This window comes from Oryctolagus cuniculus, chromosome 18 (assembly GCF_051225735.1).
Source record: "Oryctolagus cuniculus isolate XC-2025 breed Fujian yellow rabbit chromosome 18, ASM5122573v1, whole genome shotgun sequence".
Lineage (NCBI taxonomy): Eukaryota > Metazoa > Chordata > Mammalia > Lagomorpha > Leporidae > Oryctolagus > Oryctolagus cuniculus.
In genome coordinates, this window is record NC_142884.1 from 10786725 (window position 1) to 10802501 (window position 15777).

Below are 15777 nucleotides of genomic sequence, written 5' to 3' on the forward strand. Positions count from 1 at the left end.
AAGCCTCTGCACCCGGGCTCTGTCTATGAGGTCACTTCCCCGCGACCTCAGGGCGGTGCTTCCTGAGCGGCTCCGCGGCCTGAGCACCAGCCAGCAGACCAGAGTTGCAATGTCGCCTCTGAGTGGCCAAGTGCCTGAGCAGGAGACCCCGCAACTCTCTTACAGCCTACACAGACCCATGACAGAGGCGCTCTTACACAGACCACCTCCGAGAGGACGCAGGACACGCAAGAGCGCCTCATGGATGAACGGGCAACAACACAAGACCAGACAAGGACGGGGCGCGGTGGAGACGGGGGAGGGGGGTCGTGAGGGATGGAGGAAGCGGCACTGTTCCGCTTCTGGATCTGGGTGCTGGTGCATGGGGGTCCACTCCAAAATCCGTGGAACAGGAAATTGCGGAGAATTTGCTGAACTTCAACATTCAAAACTACTTCTGAAGGAGAAGACAGCTGGCCACAAAACAGGAATTGGATTTGGTAATTAGAGGAAAAGTCTATTTCAAACTGCACTGATCAAGGGAATGAAACCATGACGAGGGCAGAGGGGGACGTGGAGAGCCGTCCAGGAGGCAGCCACATCTGCTCAGGACCAGAGAAATCCCGGAGCCGAAAGAGGCAATGGTGGAAGACAGACCACCACTAAGCGATGGACCAGTTCTTAGTTGAAGGTCGCTGAGGGGTATTTCCAAATGTCACCCTGACACAGCAGGATAAAGCACAAATTTTATGAGCTCCTGTAATGAACAGAGTTTCTTCACAGGAAGAGCCTCTTTCTGGAGTTAGATAATGGGTTGGAATCACAGAAAACCGAAGAGAGTGGAACTGTGAGCTCCTGAAAGACAGGGATCCAACCCTCGGAATCTAAGGGAAATGTGAGGTGAAATCCATCAGCCTTGGGGACAAAGACATGTGCTAGGATTCAAGCTGCAGAGCACGTGTTGATGTCCCTGAGGAACAGAACGGAACAACAAGTTAAGTGGGTTAGAGACTGTAAGATAGGGAAGATGAAATTGGGAAAAAATTACATTGATTAAAAAGGTTTTATGAAGTAAATACACTGAAAGTCTCTACAACCCAACCACTGGGAAAGCCTCAGGCCATTGCTGGTGGGTATTTAACTGCAGCACACAACACCTGGACAGCACAAGGGACTGGATCCTAATAACACAGATATGAGCATGAGAAGGGGAGGGGATCTTGATGGAAGGATTTATGCACATGCTGGGGGACACCCCTGCATTTCATTGTTAAACAATGAACCTCCTAGATTTCCCATCTTCATCACCTCTGTTTTCTGAGCTCTTTACACAGGGCCATCTATTTTTCCTGCATCCCATTCTTTAGGAATTCCTGTGTTTTATCTCCTGAGGTCACTTGATACACAGCCAGCAACTATCCAAGTCCCTGAAAAATGAGACCTGGGTGTTAAAATTTTGTAAGTGAAGAAGGAAGTTCTTAGGAGCAGCACAGCTGAACAAATCTGAGGCAAATGCCAAATACAATTCTGCATTTTACAGTAGGTGCATTAAAAGCAGAAGTAACTAGCTTTAATAATAGACAATACATTAATTACACCCACAGCATAACTTAAACATGTACACGGTTTGAAAATTTATATATTGATTCAATTTAACATTTTTGAAATGTGTTTTTTAAATGAGCCGAATACTTCAAGTGAGATTAGGTCCATGGTCACCTGCCTTTGTTTCCTGATAAAATCTTTATAGACTCCTCTGGAGTAAATGATGTCACATCAACCAAGGAAAGCTCTTGCAGAAAAAGGCATTCTCATTAAAGGCAAGAAGTCAATTTGGGAATATTTTTGGTATTTTTCATCAGCAAAAATGGGCAGAATGTTGGGTAGCATGATGATAATATTCCATTAATGTCCTCCAATCTTGAGTCTTTCTCGGGTCTATAAAATGCATAAATGTACACAAAGTTGTTGCAACAGTAAAAGAACACAAAACAAAATGCTAGCAAAAGGATAGTGTGGGTGGCTCTGTTTTCTGGAGACGTCTGCCTGGAAAGGACACAGCTATGGATGTGCCGGGCTCTCCTGTGGTGTCTGTAGAGGAGCCCCACCATGTAGAGGCTGGACACGATCATTGGTGCCATGAACAGGAAATCACGAGTCAACATGACACTTACAAATGACCCTGAATGGCGATCTCCAGACTGCCTGGTTTGACAGTACGCATGAACAAACCCATGACCAACGACAGTGAAATTCCATTTGGCTCTTAGAGTTTCAATGATGTGGATGTAGATCAGCATGTTGATGATCCAGAAGATTAGGAAAGAGGGGAAAATCCAGGTAGACAACTTAGATTTCAGCCTTGCCCATTTAGAATGACTGGGACTGATAGTGATGGCTTGAAATACACTCAGGAGAGAGGTGGTGCAGATGGAGAGACCCCGGGTGACTCTGTAGATGTAAAAAAAACTTTGACAGCCAACATTATCTAAGAAACGTTTGACTCCAAAGGATGACACTATGTCTGGTATTGACTGGAACACGATGGTTATAATATTGACCACTGTCAGGTGCATGAAAATGGAATCTATGGGCTTCTTCAGCTGAGGCTTGATTAGGAAGGCATAGATATAGATCATGAAGAGAAATGAATTGGCCATGACACCAATAGAAATCTGAGCTATGAGAAAGAAGCTCAAAATTGTGTCACCTGGAAACATGTCAATGTTTCAGTTAGGTAAGGTTGCATCCACTGAAAAATAAATAGATTGTACTGCGACATGATGTTTTTAACAAGGAATGTTTGAAGAATGTGAAGACTGACAGTTCAGTGTCAGGGAGGGAGGACAAATGGTCAAATTTTCTATTTCAGACATGGCTGTGCCACTTCCAGAAATAGAATAGTGGGCAGTGTTTGAACCTCAGACTACTGAAATAACTGATATGAAGAAGGAGAACCGGGATGCTCACATCCTACATTCCCATTAGGGCATGTTGTTATCTGTGAATGACAAATTACATTAAAAGTTATTTTTTTCTTCAGAGTATTAGATTGCTTCTTACCTCTGATGATATGTGTCTATCCTATCCTTTCTAAAGAACACTGCATTTCTGATACATGTACAGTACTATGAATATCTGAACTTCTTTTTTACAATTTAGATTGCAGACACAATTCTTTCAAGACAGAAAACATTTAACCACCCACATATTATGACACTCTGAATATGTAATTCATTTTTAAAATACAGAAGGAAGTAGCATGGAGTTTTCAAGTGGAGCTTTTTTTCCTCCCCTCATCCAACCAACAGTGTTTGGAGACATATTTGGTCTCACACGTGGTGCAGAGCTCCTGTCACACAGTGGGTAGAGGCCAAGATTGCTGTTAAGGCCAGCGCTGCAACTCACTCAGCTAATCCTCCGCCTTGCGGCGCCGGCACACCGGGTTCTAGTCCCGGTCGGGGCACCGGATTCTGTCCTGGTTGCCCCCCTTCCAGGCCAGCTCTCTGCTGTGGCCAGGGAGTGCAGTGGAGGATGGCCCAAGTGCTTGGGCCCTGCACCCCATGGGAGACCAGGATAAGTACCTGGCTCCTGCCATCGGATCAACACAGTGTGCTGGCCGCAGTGCGCTGGCCGCAGCAGCCATTGGAGGGTGAACCAACGGCAAAAGGAAGACCTTTCTCTCTGTCTCTCTCTCTCATTCTCCACTCTGCCTGCCAAAAAAATAAATAAATAAATAAAAGATTGCTGTTAAATTTCCCACCATGCACTAAATTTCCCAAAATGCACAGGATAGCCCATACCACAAAACTTTTGGGCCCCAAAAAGAAGTCACATGACAGTTGATGAGCCCAGTTTCAAATCATCACTGAGTTGCGCTCCCTGCAACACATGTAAGATAAACATTTTGGCCCAAACATATTTTGAACACTTTTAGGGGAAACAGAGTGAGTTGGTTCACAAATAGTGAGAACAGGAATGGTATGACAGTCACTGAGGCTGACTTCTAAATTAATATCTTTAATATCTGTGTTTGTTGATTTTTGGAGTTGTTGCCTATATCATTCTCTCAGAGACTTACTATCTCAATTGTCTTTATTGTGCACACATTACCTTTCTTTTCTATATAGATTTCTAGTTATGATGTCACTTCTATATGGACTATAAAAGATCAAAGTTTGAGAAACAGAGGAAAGATGATTCTCAGGAGTGATAAGGTAGGGGAGGGAGATGTTAGTGAAAGGGTACAACCTTGCAGTCAGAAGATGAATACTTTCTGGATAGCTGCTGCAATATGAGTGGAATATACTTGATAATAATGTACTATATCATTGATATTTGCTCACAACATAGCTCTTACAATGCTCTCCCCAACACATAAGGTTTCTATGGAAGGTGACTGGTATGCTAATGAACTTAGTTGTAGCACTCATATCAAATGTATGTCAAATCATCCCAATACGTTAGCTATCAAATAGGCTATCATCTACCAATTATACCACCACAAAGCTGAAAACAGTCTAAATCACAATGTAAAAGCAGAGAATGCAAGAGTCAAAAAACCACATCCCAAGTATGTGCTGTCCAATGCATCCATACAAATACAATGCACAATCCAAAAGTGATTGGATGGGGCATGATACATAGGGCCAATTTTGACTTCCAAACATAAGGTGTGTCCATTAAACATTAGATACATGAAGCTTCAAGATAATTGCAACGTGTGTAAAAGAAACAAGTCCAATAAAGAAGAAAGACAAAATCCAAAATAAAGGAAGATAACAAAATACAAACTAAGCAACAGAAAGCAAGTGCATGCCAAATAACACTGGAAAACAAACATTTATGGAACAAAAGAGCTGGATATAATGAAGTGCACATCGCAATAATGAAGGTTGTAAATCTGTGAGAATCAACACTGAACGTCCAAACACATGAAAGGATCAGAACATGGAGAGGAATCCACCACTGTAGTAAGACACATAACAAAGGCAATGCAATTTCAGAACCACCAAGTAAAGGGGGAGTCAGACAACCAGGAAGTTGAGCAGCTCAGTTCATCCTCTGCACCTAATGCCTTGACCAACACATGCGTCTCTATCAAATCCCAACCTCCATTTTCACTAGAACATGCAGCCATATGGCAAACACTGAACCGAATGAGAGCAAAGTGCAAGAGTTTAACTGAACAGAATAATTTATCATAGCAGAATTATAATGAATTCTAAAAAAGAAATTATCACTGATGTTTCACTAAATTCCAAAAAAATTTCTTAGTAAGAACAAAGTGAAAAAACCTTTAAGTATTGTGTAATGCATTATGGAAACATAAATTCAAAATGCAGTTATTCTGAGGAATAACAAAATTACTAAATCTCTAGAGAGATGGCAGCACTTCCTAAAGAGAAGACACCAATAATATCTGACTTAAAATGTTAAAATCAAAGCTGAGAAGTTAATAATACTTTTAAAAGATGATATTGTGACTATTCCAATAAATTTGGAAGGTTGAGACATATGGGCAAATCCCCAGAAAACATGACTCACCAAAAATACATTAGAATTAAAGAAAGTCACCAATGTGCAAAGTTCCCCGGGATGAAAGTGAGTTGCAGGAAAAAATATCATTCCACCAAGAATCCCAATGATTGCCTCAATGCTGAGGAATAAACAATGTCTAAAGACTCTTCCTATGGACAGAAAAAGAGCATTCCCTGCATCACATAATGTAATGAGCACAACACTGACAGCAACAGCTAATAAATCAAGTCTTAATGTACAGAGATGGGACTACCTACTCCATCCGTCAAATGGAGAATAACCTACACAAATTCATTATAAAGTGAATCAGTGCTCTCCAAAATGAGTCTACCAAAGGTCAAGAGAATTACCCAATTGGAAAGGTAAGGTGGGAATCATTTTACTGAACAAACTGAGGTTCAGAAACCACTAAGACTTCTGAAGCTTCCCATTGGTTTCCACATCTTCTTTTTGAAAACTTTCAACTCCAGATCTTTTGCTATTATCAATATTACACAGAAGTTGAAACTCGAATTTTCTCAGTATGTGACAATTCCCTTAAGCATTTGGTGAGGTGATTGTCATTTAACTTCAGCAGATTAGATGTGTGTTTATACAACTTCAATAAGATATTTTAATTTCTGTAAAGAAAGTGTGAAAATGCTTTCTCCTACATTATACCATGGAGCAGAATAAAGAAAAAAGGGTAGGATAAGGTTAACATTATGAAGATATGTGTAAGATCAACCACAGCTGTAATAGAGGAGAAAAATGGTTAATGTTTATATAACAGAGCAAAAAGAAAGGCTTAGCATTACATGATAAAAGATCTGCAATGTCAATGCTAACATATAAGGATTATGTATTGAAAATCCTTGATTTGAGGTTGGATATGAGTAAAAATATCTTTTGCCACATTTATTCATCACACGTTTGCAAGGGTCTATTTTAAAAAGAGAATAACATTAATATCAACAAAGAAATTAACAGTCTTTTACCACTGAGTAATTGCTTTAAGAAAGATATTCATAGAGACATTGACTAAATTATTTAAATGATTTGAGGAACTTTCAAGGTTACTGAAAGCAAAGTCTGTATAAGAACATTTACATTTCTAAAAATTTAAAGTCTGACACTTTAAATTACACAACAGATATATGAAAACGTAATAGTTAATATAAGATAAAAAACCTCTAACTAGAAATGATATCAATTGATCTAAGTGTGACTGAAGCCTTTTTAAATAAAAAGGTGTATATATTAATTTGAAACAAGTAATAACTTAAAATGGAATAATGCTATAAAAATATAACATTAACATAAAAATTATGACATGAAATTAGAGGCACATTCATTCCAGTGTCATAAACATCCAGGTGGGTACTGAAGCAAAGAGCAGAGCATAGGGCAGAAGCAAAGAACTCAGTGGATGGAGGCAGTGAGGGATCTGGAGAGGTTCAGAGACTGAGAAAGAAGAGAATGAAGGAGTGAAAACAAATGGAGGGGTGACAAGAAACATAGTGGTAACAAAAATAGGAACATACAGCTAAACTCCACAGAAAAATGCTGGGAGGATGAACATGAAGACATTAAAAGGGACCTGGTGTGATCAGGTGGGAGAGACCTCGCATCCTCCTACCACAGGCTGGGGGTGCAGGGTCTTTACTTGGGGCATCCTGCACAGGCTGGGGCTGCCCGGCACTGACTATGGATCAGGCCCAGGCTGGTGGGACGTCTCCTCCTGGTGGACACTGGCCACCTTATCACCTGCTGCCTCCACCACCTTGTTTATCACTGTCACTTTGAAGGCCCTGGGAGAGTCCCAAATCACCCTCCCAGATGCAAAATGAATCATGCACAGTGGAATGTCAGTGTCTGGGGTGGCGTTTTCCCAAGCTGAATGTCAGAAAGTAAACTTTAGGACAACACACGTCATCAGAAGTTCGTCTCCACGCAGCTGGTGGCAATCATGTCTCACCAGAGGTTTCTTAATTTTATTGGTCAAGATCTGATGTCTGACTTTATTTTCGCTTTCCAAGTTATGATTATTTTCTATGACGTTCTGTTTTTGTCTTTATCAACCCTATTGATATCTTATGGAAAGTTATTGGTATTCTTTTTAAACATTTATTAATTTTTTTTATCTTTTATTTAATGAATATAAATTTCCAAAGTACGACTCATGGGTTACAATGGCTTTCCCCCCCATACCGTCCCTCCGACCCACAACCCTCCCCTTTCCCACTCCCTCTCCCCTTCCATTCACATCAAGATTCATTTTCGATTATCTTAATATACAGAAGATCAGCTTAGTATACCTTAAGTAAGGATTTCAACAGTTTGTTCCCACACAGAAACATAAAGTGAAAAATAATAGATGATTTTTTTTAAATGATGATGAAATCAAATCAGACCTATTGTCATGTTTAATCCCAGTGAGAGTCAAGTTGGGAATTGATAATTTCTTTTTTTTTTTTACAGAAGATCAGTTTAGTGTACATTAAGTAAAGATTTCAATCGTTTGCACCCCCATAGAAACACAAAGTGAAATATACTGTTTGAGTACTCGTTATAGCATTAAGCCTCAGTGTACAGCACATTAAGGACAGAGATCCTACATGAGGAGTAAGTGCACAGTGACTCCTGTTGTTGACTTTACAAATTGACACTCCTGTATATGGCATCAGTAATCTCCCTATGCACCAGTCATGAGTTTCCAAGGCTATGGAAGCCCCTTGAGTTCTCCGACTCTTATCTTGTTTAGACAAGGTCATAGTCAAAGTGGAGGTTCTCTCCTCCCTTCAGAGAAAGGCACCTCCCTCTTTGAAGACCTGTTCTTTCCACTGGGATCTCACTCACAGAGATCTTTTTGCCAGAGTGTCTTGGCTTTCCATGCCTGAAATACTCTCATGGGCTTTTCAGCCAGATCCGAGTGCCTTTAGGGCTGATTCTGAGGCCAGAGTGCTATTTAGGACATCCGCCATTCTATGAGTCTGCTGAGTATCTCACTTCCCATGTTGGACCACTCTCCCCTTTATTTATTCTATCGGTTAGTGTTAGCAGATACTAGACTTGTTTATGTGCTCCCTTTGACTCTTAGTCCTTTCATTATGATCAATTGTGAACTGAAATTGATCACTTGGAATAGTGAGATGGCATTGGCACATGCCACCTTGATGGGATTGAATTGGAATCCCCTGGTATGTTTCCAACTCTACCAATTGGGGCAAGTCAGCCCGAGCATGCCCCAAATTATACATCTCTTCCCTCTCTTATTCCCACTTTTATGTTTAACAGGGATCACATTTCAGTTAATTTTCAACACTTAAGAATAACTGTGTGATAATTACAGAATTAAACCAGTCATATTAAGTAGAACAGACAAAAAAAAAAATACTATGAGGGATAATGTATTAAGTTGTCCATTAGCAGTCAGGGCTATGCTGATCAAGTCACCATTTCTCATAGTGTCCATTTCACTTCAGGAGGTTTCCTTTTTGGTGTTCAGTCAGTTGTCACCGATCAGGGAGAATATGGTATTTGTCCCTTTGGGACTGGCTTACTTCACTCAGCATGATGTGTTCCAGATTCCTCCATTTTGTTGCAAATGACTGGATTTCGTTGTTTCTTACTGCGGTATAGTATTCTAAAGAATACATATCCCATAATTTCTTTATCCAGTCTACCATTGATGGGCATTTAGGTTGGTTCCAGGTCTTGGCTATTGTGAATTGTGCTGCAATAAACATTAGGGTGCAGACCGCTTTTTTCTTTATCAATTTAAACTCCTTTGGGTAAATTCCAAGGAGTGGGATGGCTGGGTCGAACGGTAGGGTTATATTCAGGTTTCTGAGGAATCTCCAGACTGATTTCCATAGTGGCTTGACCAGTTTGCATTCCCACCAACAGTGGGTTAGTGTCCCTTTTTCCCCACATCCTCGCCAGCATCTGTTGTTGGTAGATTTCTGTAGGTGTAGCCATATTAATATCAGATGAAATAAACTTTAATACAAAAACTGTTAAGAGAGACAAAGAGGGACACTATATAATGATTAAGGGTTCAATTCAACAGGAAGATGTAACTATTATAAATGTATATGCACCTAATTACAGGGTACCGGTCTATTTAAAAGATATGTTAAGGGACTTAAAGGGAGATTTAGATTCCAATACAATAGTACTGGGGGACTTCAATACTCCACTCTCAGAAATAGACAGATCATCCGGACAGAAGATCAACAAGGAAACAGCAGATTTAATTGACACTATTGCCCAAATGGATCTAACAGATATCTACAGAACTTTCAACCCTACATCTACAGACTTCACATTCTTCTCAGCAGCGCATGGAACCTTCTCTAGGATTGATCACATACTAGGCCATAAAGCAAGTCTCAGCAAATTTAAAAGAATTAGAATCATACCATGCAGCTTCTCAGACCACAGCGGGATGAAGCTGGAAATTAGCAACTCAGGAAACCCCAGAAAGTATGCAAACACATGGAGACTGAACAACATGCTCCTGAATGAACACTGGGTCATTCAAGAAATCAAAAGAGAAATCAAAAACTTTCTGGAAGTAAATGAAGACAACAACACAACATATCAAAACTTATGGGATACAGCAAAAGCAGTATTGAGAGGCAAATTTATAGCAATAGGTGCCTATATCAAGAAATTGGAAAGGTACCAAATAAATGAGCTTTCAGCGCACCTCAAGGACCTAGAAAAACTGCAGCAAACCAGACCCAAATCTAGTAGGAGAAGAGAAATAATTAAAACCAGAGAAGAAATTAACAGGATTGAATCCAAAAAAACATTACAAAAAATCAGCCAAGCAAGAAGCTGGTTTTTTGAAAAAATAAACAAAATTGACACCCCATTGGCCCAACTAACTAAAAAAAGAAGAGAAAAGACCCAAATCAATAAAATCAGAGATGAAAAAGGAAACGTAACAACAGACACCACAGAAATAAAAAGAATCATCAGAAATTACTACAAGGACCTGTATGCCAGCAAACAGGAAAACCTATCAGAAATGGATAGATTCCTGGACACATGCAACCTACCTAAATTGAACCAGGAAGACATCAAAAACCTAAATAGACCCATAACTGAAACAGAAATTGAAACAGTAATAAAGGCCCTCCCAACAAAGAAAAGCCCAGGACCAGATGGATTCACTGCTGAATTCTACCAGACATTTAAAGAAGAACTAATCCCATTTCTTCTCAAACTATTCAGAACAATCGAAGAAGAGGGAATCCTCCCAAATTCTTTCTATGAAGCCAGCATCACCTTAATCCCTAAGCCAGAGAAAGATGCAGCACTGAAAGAAAATTACAGACCAATATCCCTGATGAACATAGATGCAAAAATCCTCAATAAAATTCTGGCCAATAGAATACAACAACACATCAGGAAAATCATCCACCCAGACCAAGTGGGATTCATCCCTGGTATGCAGGGATGGTTCAACATTCGCAAATCAATCAATGTGATTCACCACATTAACAGACTGCAGAAGAAAAACCATATGGTTATCTCAATTGATGCAGAGAAAGCATTTGATAAAATTCAACACCCTTTCATGATGAAAACTCTAAGCAAATTGGGTATAGAAGGAACATTCCTCAATATAATCAAAGCAATTTATAAAAAACCCACAGCCAGCATCCTATTGAATGGGGAAAAGTTGGAAGCATTTCCACTGAAATCTGGCACCAGGCAGGGATGCCCACTCTCACCACTGCTATTTAACATAGTTCTGGAAGTTTTAGCCAGAGCCATCAGACAAGAAAAAGAAATCAAAGGAATACAAATCAAGAAGGAAGAAGTCAAACTATCCCTCTTTGCAGACGATATGATTCTTTACTTAGAGGATCCAAAGAGCTCTACTAAGAGACTATTGGAACTCATAGAGGAGTTTGGCAAAGTGGCAGGATATAAAATCAATGCACAAAAATCAACAGCCTTTGTATACACAAGTAATGCCATGACTGAGAAAGAACTGCTAAGATCAATCCCATTCACAATAGCTACAAAAACAATCAAATACCTTGGAATAAACTTAACCAAGGACGTTAAAGATCTCTACGATGAGAATTACAAAATCTTAAAGAAAGAAATAGAAGAGGATACCAAAAAATGGAAAAATCTTCCATGCTCATGGATTGGAAGAATCAACATCATCAAAATGTCCATTCTCCCAAAAGCAATTTATAGATTCAATGCAATCCCAATCAAGATACCAAAGACATTCTTCGCAGATCTAGAAAAAATGATGCTGAAATTCATATGGAGGCACAAGAGACCTCGAATAGCTAAAGCAATCTTGTACAATAAAAACAAAGCCGGAGGCATCACAATACCAGACTTAAGGACATACCACAGGGCAGTTGTAATCAAAACAGCATGGTACTGGTACAGAAACAGATGGATAGACCAATGGAACAGAATTGAAACACCAGAAATCAATCCAAACACCTACAGCCAACTTATATTTGATCAAGGATCTAAAACTAATTCCTGGAGCAAGGACAGTCTATTCAATAAATGGTGCTGGGAAAACTGGATTTCCACGTGCAGAAGCATGAAGCAAGACCCCTACCTTACACCTTACACAAAAATCCACTCAACATGGATTAAAGACCTAAATCTACGTCCTGACACCATTAAGTTATTAGAGAACATTGGAGAAACCCTTCAAGATATTGGCACAGGCAAAGAATTTCTGGAAAAGACCCGGGAGGCACAGACAGTCAAAGCCAAAATCAACTATTGGGATTGCATCAAATTGAGAAGTTTCTGTACTGCAAAAGAAACAGTCAGGAGAGTGAAGAGACAACCAACAGAATGGGAAAAAATATTTGCAAACTATGCAACAGATAAAGGGTTAATAACCAGAATCTACAAAGAGATCAAGAAACTCCACAAAAACAAAACCAACAACCCACTTAAGAGATGGGCCAAGGACTTCAATAGACATTTTTCAAAAGAGGAAATCCAAATGGCCAACAGGCACATGAAAAAATGTTCAAGGTCACTAGCAATCAGGGAAATGCAAATCAAAACCACAATGAGGTTTCACCTCACCCCGGTTAGAATGGCTCACATACAGAAATCTACCAACAACAGATGCTGGCGAGGATGTGGGGAAAAAGGGACACTAACCCACTGTTGGTGGGAATGCAAACTGGTCAAGCCACTATGGAAATCAGTCTGGAGATTCCTCAGAAACCTGAATATAACCCTACCGTTCGACCCAGCCATCCCACTCCTTGGAATTTACCCAAAGGAGTTTAAATTGGCAAACAAAAAAGAGGTCTGCACCCTAATGTTTATTGCAGCACAATTCACAATAGCCAAGACCTGGAACCAACCTAAATGCCCATCAATGGTAGACTGGATAAAGAAATTATGGGATATGTATTCTTTAGAATACTATACCGCAGTAAGAAACAACGAAATCCAGTCATTTGCAACAAAATGGAGGAATCTGGAACACATCATGCTGAGTGAAGTAAGCCAGTCCCAAAGGGACAAATACCATATTCTCCCTGATCGGTGACAACTGACTGAACACCAAAAAGGAAACCTCCTGAAGTGAAATGGACACTATGAGAAATGGTGACTTGATCAGCATAGCCCTGACTGCTAATGGACAACTTAATACATTATCCCTCATAGTATTTTTTTTGTCTGTTCTACTTAATATGACTGGTTTAATTCTGTAATTATCACACAGTTATTCTTAAGTGTTGAAAATTAACTGAAATGTGATCCCTGTTAAACATAAGAGTGGGAATAAGAGAGGGAAGAGATGTATAATTTGGGGCATGCTCGGGCTGACTTGCCCCAATTGGTAGAGTTGGAAACATACCAGGGGATTCCAATTCAATCCCATCAAGGTGACATGTGCCAATGCCATCTCACTATTCCAAGTGATCAATTTCAGTTCACAATTGATCATAATGAAAGGACTAAGAGTCAAAGGGAGCACATAAACAAGTCTAGTATCTGCTAACACTAACCGATAGAATAAATAAAGGGGAGAGTGATCCAACATGGGAAGTGAGATACTCAGCAGACTCATAGAATGGCGGATGTCCTAAATAGCACTCTGGCCTCAGAATCAGCCCTGAAGGCATTCGAATCTGGCTGAAAAGCCCGTGAGAGTATTTCAGGCATGGAAAGCCAAGACACTCTGGCAAAAAGATCTCTGTGAGTGAGATCCCAGTGGAAAGAACAGGTCTTCAAAGAGAGAGGTGCCTTTCTCTGAAGGGAGGAGAGAACCTCCACTTTGACTATGACCTTGTCTAAACAAGATAAGAGTCGGAGAACTCAAGGGGCTTCCATAGCCTTGGAAACTCATGACTGGTGCATAGGGAGATTACTGATGCCATATACAGGAGTGTCAATTTGTAAAGTCAACAACAGGAGTCACTGTGCACTTACTCCTCATGTAGGATCTCTGTCCTTAATGTGCTGTACACTGAGGCTTAATGCTATAACGAGTACTCAAACAGTATATTTCACTTTGTGTTTCTATGGGGGTGCAAATGATTGAAATCTTTACTTAATGTACACTAAACTGATCTTCTGTAAAAAAAAAAGAAAAAGAAAAAGAAATTATCAATTCCCAACTTGACTCTCACTGGGATTAAACATGACAATAGGTCTGATCTGATTTCATCATCATTTTAAAAAAATCATCTATTATTTTTCACTTTATGTTTCTGTGTGGGAACAAACTGTTGAAATCCTTACTTAAGGTATACTAAGCTGATCTTCTGTATATTAAGATAATCGAAAATGAATCTTGATGTGAATGGAAGGGGAGAGGGAGTGGGAAAGGGGAGGGTTGTGGGTAGGAGGGACGGTATGGGGGGGGGAAGCCATTGTAACCCATGAGTCGTACTTTGGAAATTTATATTCATTAAATAAAAGATAAAAAAAAAAGATTTAATTACTGGAAAGTCAGAGTTACACAGAGAGAGAAGGAGAGGCGGGGGTGGGTGGGGGGGGGTCTAAAAGATAAAAATAAATAAATAAATAAATAAATATGAAAAAAAAAAAGAGAGGCTCAGTGGCGGGAGCATCAGCCAACCCGGAAGTGCGATTTCACCTGTGCCGTCAGTGGCCTCAGCACTCTCTCAGCAGCTACTGTTGACAGATCACACAGTCACAGCAACTGCGTGATTTCCTTTGCGAAATTAGGGGCCACTCAGTAGTGACATCTGGGACGAATGGGCATGAGCAGGTGACCTGGCACGGTGGTGGGGTCGTTAGTCTAGAGTAGACACCACGGGGCACAGCCAGGGAGGGGTGAGGGGTGAGGGCAGCTGTGCTGGTCTGGATCTGGGTGCTGAAGCCTGGGTGTGGCCACAGTGAACATTCATGGAGCAAGAGAAACTGAGTATTGTGCTACTTAAAAAATAACTTCTAGAAAATTCGTTGGGGTAGCACTGTGGGCAGAGCAGGTACGGCCGCTGCCTGCAACACTGGCATCCCATATGGGCACTGGCTCACGTCCCGGGTAGTCTACTCATCCAGCTCCCTACAGATTCGCCTGGGAAAGCAGCAGAAGATGGCCCATGTCCTTGGGCCCCTGCACCCTCGTGGGAGCCCTCGAACCATGTGGGGATTGAACCAGCAGATGGAAGATCAATCTTTCTTTCTCTGCCTCTGCCTCTACTTCTCTGTAACTGACTTTCAAATAAATAAACATTAAAAAAAAAGTTTGAAGGCGATGATACCCGATCATAAGACTTCAATTTGAAAATTAAAGGAAAAGAAAATGTCAAACTGTACTGATCACAAGGATGAAATCACGACGGGGAGGAGGGCGGGGCGGGGAGAGCTGTCCACGGGGCATGAGGAGCATGAGGAGCAACACTTCGTGAAGGGAAACACAACTGGGGAGGAAAGACAGCCACGCAGTAATGAAGCAGTGTCCACATTGAAGGTCTCTGAGGTGTGTTTCCCGACGTCACCCTGACTGAAACATTAGGATAAAGAACAAATTTTAAAAGCTCATGGAGAATACTGAGTTCCTGCATGGGAAGAGCCTCCCTCTGGCATTAGATAATGTGTTTGATCCATAGAAAGCTGAAGAGAGGGGAAATGGGAGCTCTTGAAATTTTGGGTTCCAAACCTTGGAACCTTTGGACAGGCGCGGTGGAATTTCTTAGCCTTGGGAACAAAGATATGTGCAAAGGTTCAAGCTACAGTCACCAGAGTGCTGTCCCTGGGGACTGGAACTGAACAATGAGGGAA

General features: G+C 40.7%; 1 pseudogene; it reads right to left on the reverse strand.

Moving 5' to 3' along the window:
• Positions 1–1755: 1755 nt before the first annotated feature.
• On the reverse strand, positions 1756–2699 carry LOC138846661 (vomeronasal type-1 receptor 4-like; annotated as a pseudogene).
• Positions 2700–15777: the final 13078 nt, after the last annotated feature.